Here is a 10,779-nt window from a genome sequence, read left to right on the forward strand (position 1 = left end):
CAGCTGTCTATCAGGGCAGTTTGCTCTGACTCTGGGCTGGGATTGGCAGTCTTCAGAGCTGGCCTGGAGAACCACTTCCTGATTCTTTCCACTCACTTCTCCACTCACATGCAAGCAAGCAGTAGTCAGCCAGCACATCTCCCTTCCTGGGTCAAGTTAAAAGCAGGTGGGTGTTCAGTAGAGAAGTGGGTTTTGCCAGCTCTATGAATAGCTATAATAAATGACCACAAGCTCAGAAGCTTTGGACAGCAGACATTTGTTCTCTCAAGGTGTTAGCAAGGCCATACTCCCTCAGGAGACTCTTGGAAAGAATCCTTCCTCTTCAATTTTCAGTGGCTGCTGTAGCATTCCTGGGCTGTGGCCCCATCACACCAATGTTATTCCTCCATCTTCATAAGGGTTTCTCCCTGTGTAGACCTGAGACAAAACTTCCTCTGCTTCTCTCTTCTAAGAACACCCGTGATAGCATTAGGCACCTGGATGACCCAGAACAGGCTCCTCATCACCAGGTCCTTAATATAATCATGTCTTTAGCCATATAATGTGATATTCACAGGTTTGGGGGGAATTAGTCACACATGTATCTTTGGAGGGGAGTTCTGTTTGCCCCAGTGCACCACATATGGTATTGATGTAGTGAAGGACAAGTGTTAAATATCAAGTTTTGAAAGGGTATCAAAAATACAATCCACAGGCTGGGGTGTAGCTCAAAAAGGGTGGGGGCAGAAATACAACCTATACAAATTCTCTAAAGATAAGCAAGTCCAGCAGTGAACCAGCAGCCAGGTTAGCTGTTTCTCTGTCACATAGACTCAATTCTTCCATGCTGCCCTGGCTCCTATGGGTGCTTGCTAGACCAATTTGAAATCTGTGTGCCAGGTTTCATCCCAGAGATTCCTCAGGCAACGGTCTATACTCCTACTGTGGGAAGTGGATAGATATGAAGGTACTATTGTATGAGATGTGGTTGGCTCAAGTCCTGTTTCAGCTAATGATTAGATCTCCCTCCTTGGACAAGACTTTCACTGCTTAGAATTCTAACCTGCTAAGGGGACAAAAAAAACCTTTAGCTCTTAAGATTGTTTCAAGGATTAAACAATAAAAGGCATGTATGTAATACCTCAACTTTTTAGTACACCAGCCCTGACTGAGAATTAACAGCTCAGGTCAGGGTACAGGAGAAGGACAGGCTGCTGGTTATCCTGACACCTGCTGTCAATAGAGCAGTCTAGGTCAAGCCTCAGCTCTCCACTGTTTTCCAACTTGGTTCAGGAATTTCTGGGGACTAGTCAACTGGCACCACCTACCTTCCCCTGCCCAATTTGAGAAAGTGGCAAAAATCAGAGGTCTCTCTATGCTGATATCAAGAAACTTGCCTCTGACAGATAGATAGATGCCTCATGGTGCAAGATGATTTCCTCTCCATGTTTCCTGTGTCTGTAATAAACAAAGATACTAAGACATGTGCAAGAATAGACCAGAGAAGGGCACTGTGGGGGCATCAGTACTCTGTTCTGCACCAAGATCTGAAGGATAGGTATACCAGTAGGAATGGCTTTTTGTGGGGCTTGGACCAAATAATTAAAGCCCATGCCCTGGCCCCTGGGCCTCTTTGTTTTGCTCCATCACCATCATCATCAACAATAATGCAGCCTCATTAAGACTCCAGGCCAGGCCCAGCCCCAAGAGGTGGTCTAGTTCCTCTTGACTCCCACCTACAGATCTGAGGCCCTTTGGGGGTCTCCATTCTTACCCCCTGCCTACAGCAGTCTGCATGAATTCACCCTTCTACCCCCACAGCTCTATGCAGGCTGCCAGCCACAGCTAAAAATGAAATAAAACCAAACTAAACTGGTGTCAATAGGCAAAGACTTTGGGGATTTTGACTAACTCCAGCCAGGGTCTGTGGCTTATTTATGAACTCATATGGCTTTTTGACTTCTCTGACTTGCCAAATTGCTGACACATTCTTAAATTATTCAGTTTTGCTTTCCTTCTCTGCTGCTTGGGAAGATAAAGCCTCAGGCTTGTGGACCCTGTCTGTTCACAAGGTAATGGCTTTTCTAGGCCACTGTCACCCACCACAGGGAACATCTCAATTCAGCCCTCAGATGTATTTAGCCTGTAGGAGCAGAGAAAGCGGAGCAGAATGTAGCTATAAAATAGAAAATTTTGTGGAAATTAAAGGAACTTCCTAGTAGCATCTGTGCTTTTTCAGAATGATCTCTCATGGTCCATGCTGATTCAGAAAACACCCAGTTGCTTCAAGGACTGACTTGATAACAAGCACTAGAGATTGGGTTGTCAAAAAGACACAAGTTATTTTAGAGCAAAGAAATAGAATGTAGCTTTGAGGACAGTGAGCTTTGTCCTGCTAAAAATGTCCCCAAATATTTTGTCTGTGGCCTGTCATCTGAACTCCACCCTAGTCCCCCCTCACACCATCCCATCTGGAAGATGCTAATAATTCCCAAATTTAGCACTCCCGCAAGGTTCAGACTGGGGCTGATTAACACGTTGTAACTTTCAAATTAAAGACAGGAATGTTTCATCCTCGTCCTGCTTCTACGCAATTACTCTGTAGATTGCTCACAAGGGAACATCAAAAAAGGGGGGGAATGAGCACCAACCTCCCACACTTTAGCTAGGATTGTCACTGCCTTAAAGAAAACTCTCCCTCGCCTTACCTAAGCCTGTTAAGTCAACTCGTGTGAATTCGCTTTGGATGTTAGAAGCATGGGCTTCTTCTCTATGATGGGTGTATCGACATGGCCCTGTGGCACTCATTGCTAGTCTGTGCCAGGTCAAAATAAGTCTGAAAATTCTTAAACACTCCCTTTAAAAGTGAACCCCTCCCCTTAAGTATGGGTGGACATAATGACTCATTGGACAAATAGAATAAAGGCATTAGTGATGGGTTCAACTTCAGAAATTGAGCATATTAATTTTCTATTGCTGCATAACGAATTACCATGAACTTATCCTAAATTACACAAATTGATTATCTCATGGTTCTGTAGGCCAGAAGTCTAGGCATTGTGTGACTGAGTCTTCTTCTCAAGAGTCTCATAAGGCCGAAATGCAGGCACTGGCCAGGACTGAGATCTCAAGTGAAGTTTGGGGTCCTCTTCCAAACTCATGCAGGTTCTTGGTAGAATTGAAGTCCTAGTGTTATAGGGATGAGATCTTTTAGCCTGTTGACTATGGATACTCTTAACTTTAAAGGCTGTCATCTGAACTCCACCAAAGAGGCTGTACTTGAGGTCTGACACTTGGGCTTCATCCACAATATGGTACTTTTCTCCATTAAGACCAACAAAAACATTCATGGCTTCAAATATCTCTAGCCTATATTAAGAGATCACCTGAATAGGGCGGACCAAGAAGGATAATCTCTCTTTGGATCAAGGAGATCATCTCAGAATTATTATCACCCTGGTCATCAAGACCTCCTACTCTGGAGAAAGCCAGTTCCCATATAACAAGGACATTCAAGCAGTCTTGTGGGGAAGTCCTCGTGGGTGGTAATGAGGTCTCTTGTCAGCAGTTAGCCAGGACCCAAGGCTTCCATGCAGACAACCTCCTGAGAGCAAGACCTTTAGTTCCAGTCAAGCTTTCCAATGATGCTGCAGCCCTGGTTTCATCCTCACTGTAACTTCTCCACCGACCTGAGCCACCCCACCACACAACCAAGCTACTTTCAGATCCCTAACCCTGGAAATCTATGTGATACAATAAATGTCTGTTGATTGATGTTTGAGTTAGTTTACAGCAATTGGTTATACAGCAATAAATAATTAACACATTTGCTAAGAGAACAATTAATAACAGTGAGAAAATGCTGCATTGAAACAGAAGAAAAATTCCATGAAAAGTGCTATCCTTCCTGCCTATGCTCAAAAACAGGATTCTCTTCTGGTCCTTTGTCACAGTCTCAATTATCCCGTGGTCACCAATGAATCCTTTCCCTCTCTGTGGGTGACAAGCCATGTTTCCAAACAGCCAGATTCATTGCCTGGGGCCCTGCCACTTCCTGGTTCATTCTGAGGTTCTCCCCAATGTCTTTCCAGGTTCTGACTCGTGTTTTGACCCACTCTAAGTACCGAGCTCACCATCCCAAGTGCTCTTTTCTGTACTCCTTGCTTTTTTTCCTCACTGGCCTTGTACCTTCTTGAGCTTTTGAGTGAAGAATGTGAATTGAGGTTGATATGAAGACTAAGGTCAGGTGGTCCTGAGAAGGGTGCAGCTGGGGCTTCCCAGCCCTGGGCTGAAAGCCATGGCTTAATTTAAGTCATTTCACAGTGAGAAGCAGAGTTTTAAGCCTGGGTTGTTGTTCTCCCAAGCTCTGAACTCAGCACTAGATGGCAAATCACAGCATCTTTGCATCCTCCCGCCCTCCCAAGCTTACATCCACACAGCTATCTCCAGACAGTGACAGTGATGGGGAATCCCAAGGGCACACAGGAGGCCAGACACCCAGCCTGTGCTGTGTGCCTGGGTGAATGAGGTAGACGGGGTAGAGTTCTTCCACTCCCTACTTCCCACTTCTCTTGCTGAACCAGAGCACAGAAGCAGGGACAAATGGTCCTGCATGTTCTGTCATCCATTGTAAACAAGGTAAGGAGAAGCTGTCCTCCTGAGCAGTAGCAGATCCAAGCTAAGTGCCAGCTCCGAGGGAAACAAAGCTAAGACCATGACTATTATTATTTTAGGTCCGCTCACCTTGAACTCAAAGGACCTGTCAGTCTCTAGAAGGCATGACGTGACATAGTCCAGACCCCTTACCCGCCCCTGCCTGGGTGAATAATTGGCACTAAACACGACATGTGTCTGGATTTAATCTATCCTGAACTCAATTACTTGGTTTAGGCAATGGAATTCTGCGTAGGTTCTAGCACTTAAAAGAAGAAGGCTCTGAAATTGTCTGAACCTTGTAGCTGGGGATCTTATTCTTCCTACCCTCCTAGGTGTGTGGCAAGCAAGATGCATGTGTTCCCTGGCGCCACCACCAGCTGGGATGATGCGCCTATTGGGGTCTGTGGGAACAACTCAGAAATCAGATTCTCCAGCTCATGAAGCACTTCCCTACTCATTACTCACCTCATCCCTGGTGCAGAAGTGGAGTGCTGAGAGGGGTAAAATACCCCATCAAGAGGGTGAAAGGATGAAGGCTCCAAGGCACAGTCAACACAGCTGTTGCTTCCCACATTTCTGAGACAGAATGGGAGTCCTCTGTGGCATCTAGAAAGAGGGAAGCAGACTGACAGAGGTCACTAGGAGAGACCTGAGACCCTGCTTGAGCCACCCCACTTTTTCCCCACCCGCTTTAATTTTCTCTGACCAGTGTACACACTCTGGACCTGTTTGGAGAGTCACAAACTTACCCCATGACCTTCCTTCTGCCCCTGAAGGCTGTCTACTTGCTTCAGGGCTACTTGTAGCCCAGACTATTACTGCTCCATTCAACCCACCTGAGCTTATCGGCTCTGGCCATGGAAGCCCCTCTCTGAGCACATCTCAGTGTTATTGGATGTGTCAGTTTTAAGGTTTTGAGTCGGCTTGTCAGCAGCAGGGAGCCTTTTCCTCAGGGCATGGATAGATACCCTGTTAGGAGCAAAATCAGATCAGACCTCCTGGCTAAAGGGCAGCAGATTGAGGTCTCACATGAATATGTACTTACTCTTCAGGCAGCTGCAGAACCCTAACCATCTCAGAGCTCAGCTTGAGCAGGCTTGGCTCTGGGCAGGCTACAAGTCCTGGCTTGGGATTTTAGGAAGGAGGTACAGAAATTCCAATGAGAACACGTGTCTGTTTGCTTCTGGGCTAAGTACACACACTCTGGGAGCAATCTGAATGCTCATTTAGGATTCTTCACTGAATTCTGTGTGGGGCTGCCCTCCAGGGCCTTGCCCTGTACTGAGATGTGCAGTTGGAGGGTGATAGAATCCTTTGGCTTATTTAGTTTTCTCTCAAAATTGTGACACATAGACTAAGATGTTGACAGTGGGAGAAGAAAAAAGCATGTATCTTACACATAATTTTGAATGAGAATCTGAAGCAACTAATAACCACTGCTGTAACATAACTGATCAACATAATTTAGGTCAAACTCTTTGGGTTTGAATCCTGGCTCCACTCACAATTAGTTCTATAATTAGGATCACTTGCTTCACTTCTCTGTGTCTAAGTGTTCCCCATCTGCGCAATGTGGATAATGAAAGCATCTACCTCATTAGGATTTGAGAGAATACACAGACACAGCTTAGAACGCAGTCTGGTTCTACATAAATAATCTAGGATGCAGGTTATATGGAGCTGAATCAGAGATGAAGGACAATTTTTTAAAACGCCAGTACAGGAGATAGTGCCAACTAGCAGAATTGTTTTCAAGAAAAAAGAGCAGTGCTGGCCTTGGGGGTTCTGGGCTTAGGAGAGGGCAGGGGAGGGAATGATGGCTGAAGAGCATGGAGCCAACAACATTCTGTGGGTCCCAGCCTGAGGGTCAACAGATGCCCCAGCCACTCTGGCATTGTGGTCACAGGGAGAAACTACAGAGACAAGGCCACAAGAAGGCACTGTGAGCCCCAGACTAAGGAAGAGGATTGGGAACCATATGAAAAGAAAAGGTGAGGTGCTCTTTGTGCCCTTGTAGCTCAGCTGCAAGTATTTCAGGAGGCCTAAATTCTCAGGGGTCTGGGGCTCCACAGGGTGTTCTCTGCAGTAACATCAAGAATTAGGAGTGGTTTTTCTAGAGGAGATGCTTACTTTGTATTTGGACTTAGGCTTTCCTAAAGCCTAAATGTATTTCCCTTCTGTTCTTTTTATATTCTTGGGATTACATAGCCTAATGTTGAATCAAGAGCTGGGTTCACTGTTGGCCACTTCATACCCTAAAGTTCCTTTAAAGATGAAGCTTGGTAGGGATAAACTTAAGCATCTGCAATTGTAATATCACCTGAGTGACCAAGGTGAGTGGATGCCAGCACCATAGACTATACAGTATAGATTCAAAGATTAGTGAAAACTGACAATAAAGACACTAAGAGAAAAAGCAAGACTCAAAAGCCAATAAGCACACAAATTTTCTCTCATGGACCTTAGAAGAAAATATTTAAAGGCAAGAAGGTCACACCTGTATCTATTCAGAACTTTCTATAGCAGTGCTATACAAAAAAACCACTTTCTTTAGTGATGAATTGTTCTCAACCTGCAGTACCTGATGTATAGCCACTAGCCATGTGTGACTAGAAGATTAGAAATTCTCCTAGTATAGTCAAATTTTTTAATTTTGTTGTTAACTAGTTCAGGGTTAAATGTTTGTAGTCACATGTAGCTAGTGGCTACCATATTGGACAGTGGAGTTCTAGAGGAATGTGGATTACAGATTGGATTTAGAATTAACACTGATTATGACTGAGTCCTGCATCTACATGCAAAGATGTATGTGCACACATATGTGTGCATTCATATACCTACACATGAGCATACCAGTGGATGAACACATATGTGCTCAGAGCTGGCATCTTGGCAGCTTCTTGCCTTGATGGGATCATTCACACCATCCTTGGCTGATGTTCTGACCATGTATTTTTCTTTTTGGCCAGCACACAAATAAATCTAACAAAGATAAATATATCAGAAGAGAATGGATGTAAAGGCTGTGTATGGAAATTAGTCAACATAGAAAGGAAATGTAATCTAAGGAAACTTTGTGGGATACTGTACCTCAAATAGTGATAGCTTATCTCCCAAAAATATAATAAGGAAAAGAACCTTGGCTCTCATGGCAGCTTCCCAACATTTTTATATTCCAGCTAAGCAAGAAGACAGCTCTGCATTATCCTCATTATGCAGGCTTAGATAAGTAATACACCAAGGTGTAGTTTGGGTGTCAGAAGGCTACTGATATTCTGAGTGAACAGAATACAATACTAAGAGAAGTGGCCAGAGCAAAACTACAGAAGCTGTGAGGGACTGGGTGGCAGAATTAAGAGATGGTTGCCACTGTTTAACTATGTGAGCTAATGGCATCTTCTCTACCCAAAACTTCTTGGGGTCCCATAAGAGTGTGACTCAGGCTCCAAAGAGGTTTGAGTTTGTTCCCCAAAGAGCTTCAAGGGTATAACCAAGCACCTGATTTTTTAAAAGACAATTCTGAGAAAGGAATGAACATCTCTAAATTATGTAACTTGGACTCAATTAAATACCCCATGGGAAAGTGTTTGGGGCAAGGACTTGCCCAGGTGAAAAACAATTATTGTTACTTTACCATGAGTCAGTATGTGTTTGAAATAACTTCCATCTGAGCCTGTAGAATGGATAGCCATGTCACTTTTTGGCACCTTCCCAAAATTTAGAAGGATCAAACCTTGTAAGGCATTTGTAAAAACTAAATATCTGACCTCTTTATGCCAGGGGGTGGTATTTGCTTGCTTCCAGCTGTAAAGAGCATTGAGCCTGTGGTATGGTAATGCAGTCATTGTGGGGATCACAATATACCAGTGAGCAGGAGCTCACTCAGCATCATGGGCTGGGACCTCTTAGAATAGTTCCTACAAAACTCATATTAAGGAGGTCCTGCATGTGGGAAAAACTTTCTGGCTACCTGCCCCACCCACCTCCTTCTCCAAGGTCTCTGAGAACTGGTCTTAGAAATTCTTGGGGAAGCCTGGGGTTAACATAAAAACACCTCCATGAAAAGCCCTCTGTCTCCATGTTGGATGGTACATGGTTGTTACCAAGTGAATATGCTCAAAGTGCATGGTGGTGATGGGTTGAAGGCTCAAAGCCTATCTGATTTGAGTTTGGTTCATCCTGCCAAACCTGGAGCTACAGTAAACTAAAAAAATGGTAGCAGGGACTTCCCACAAGGGCACACCCCCAAACTGTCTCAGGCTGGGGCTGGATGGGATTCCAAAGAAACATTAAATGCCAAGAAATTTATTAGAGGAAACTATAGATTGCTGCAACTCATCCTTACAAAGAAGAGCAAGATACAATGATGTTCTACCTAGGCATGTCCCCAGTGAGCTTTGGGTATGGAGTTTATAGGAAGATTTGTGGAATTGGGGCTTAGGATGGTTCCAGTTTTCTTTCAGTGTTTTCATTAACAATCTAAATACTTTAATCAGTGCTCAGGAATGTTCAAGGTCCTAGTTTGAGCTCAAGCCTGAAGGAAAAATCTGCATATAACTGGGTTACAGACTGGTTGAGGCACTCTGGTTTTCAGTCAGGACACAGAAAGAAAGCAGAGGCAACCAGGAACCTACAGGAGGCCTCTCGGGAGGCTGCATGGGTCATTCTGGAAGGTAGAATGAGTTCCCCTGCTCGCTCCACGGTGCCAGCTATCCCCAGAAGCTCCATGTTCTGCAATAGGGTATGGTCTTATGCCTATTTTGAGGTATGGAAACAGTCTGGGAAGTTCTGTGACTTTCCATAAGCAAATGACATATTGTGGCAAAAGGGAAGACTCTAATTGACATCCTGACAACCAATTTTGCCTTTCACCTGTGCCCTCTTGTAGGCTAGTATTTGATTTCTTCCTCAGCCCCTGAGGAAGCTCCTTCAGAGGAAGAGAGGAAATATCATGTGCTTTCTTGGTACACTTGGACTGTGGTGACAGAAAGTAAATTGGGTAGGTTATAAACAACAGACACTTATTTTTGACAGTTTTGGAGGCTAGAAAGTCCAAGGTAAAGGCACTGGCAGACTTGCTGTCAAGGGCCTGCTTCCTGATTCACAGATGGTATATTTTCTTTGTGTTCTCACCTGGGTTTCTTTCTATAAGGACACTAATTCCATCCATGAGGACTCCATTCTCATGACCTAATCACTTACCAAAGACCCCTACTTCCTAACACTATCTCCTTGGGGAAGTGAGAATTTGGACCTATGAATTTTGAGGAGACATAAACTTTTGGTCCATGTATTAGCTGACATTTTACCATGACACCGTGACACACAGCACTTCTCAGGTCTCACCAGCACATGTCTGGCTGAAAAAAGCCCTATCTAAACAGTGACACAAAGAGCCCTTGTGGCAATGGAACTGCTCTGCATCTCCACTTGTAGTAGTCACAGAAAAAAAAAAAAACACGTAAAAGAAGTGCATAAACACACACATACACACACACACACACCCTGAAATATAGTAAAATCAGAATAAGGTCCATGATTATTACATCAATGTAAATTTTCTGGTTGCAACAGTGTGCTATTCTTATGCAAGATGTTAGCATTTGGGTGATTAGGGATCTCTCTGTATTTTTTATAATTGCATGTAAACCTACAAATACATTAAAAGTCTAAAAAGTGTTACAGTATGAAGTGTGCTTAATTTAAGTTGATTTAATAAATGAGCAGCTGAAGCCCAGGAAATGAGAGCTTCTTTCTTCTCCACTCTGTCCCATCCTGGGGTCTCAGGATTCAAACCCACCTGTCTGCCCCTCTTCTCAATACTCCATGCTGCAGAGCTGAGGCCCAGCCTCCTTCTATGGGACCAGGAGAGAGCCCAACTGTGAACAATGAGCACATGTGGCCACAGGTGAATGCTGAGTCAAGCATTTCAACACAGGAAACCTTGGGGAGGGGCTGGGCTTGACATTGCTGGGGGATCTTAAAAGAGAATTGTGTACTGAGTGGGAGCTGGGAAAGTGAGGAGTGAGAGAAAATCTGCAGGAGGAGCTCTCCAGAGGCTGAGGAATATCCACACAGTACCCTTCTCCCACAGGGCACAAGGCCTGGCTCCAGCCCCACAGAGGGAGACGATGTAGACCAGGG

At 44.4% G+C, this 10,779-nt stretch overlaps 1 long non-coding RNA gene across 2 annotated transcripts; it reads right to left on the reverse strand.

The window, feature by feature from the left end:
• Positions 1-239: 239 nt before the first annotated feature.
• On the reverse strand, positions 240-5,726 carry LOC124102197 (uncharacterized). Of its 2 annotated transcripts, none has more exons than XR_006854815.2 (3): positions 5,472-5,726; positions 5,101-5,241; positions 240-476 (listed from the first exon to the last, which is right to left on the reverse strand). It is a non-coding gene; the product is annotated as an uncharacterized LOC124102197 (long non-coding RNA). The 2 variants fall into 2 exon arrangements; XR_006854816.2 differs by lacking the exon at positions 240-476 and adding an exon at positions 488-1,437.
• Between the last annotated feature and the right edge of the window lie 5,053 nt (positions 5,727-10,779).

Source organism: Marmota monax, unplaced genomic scaffold (genome assembly GCF_021218885.2).
Source record: "Marmota monax isolate L192 unplaced genomic scaffold, Marmota_monax_Labrador192_F-V1.1 WCK01_AAM20220418_F8-fsc00161, whole genome shotgun sequence".
Taxonomy (NCBI): Eukaryota; Metazoa; Chordata; class Mammalia; order Rodentia; family Sciuridae; genus Marmota; species Marmota monax.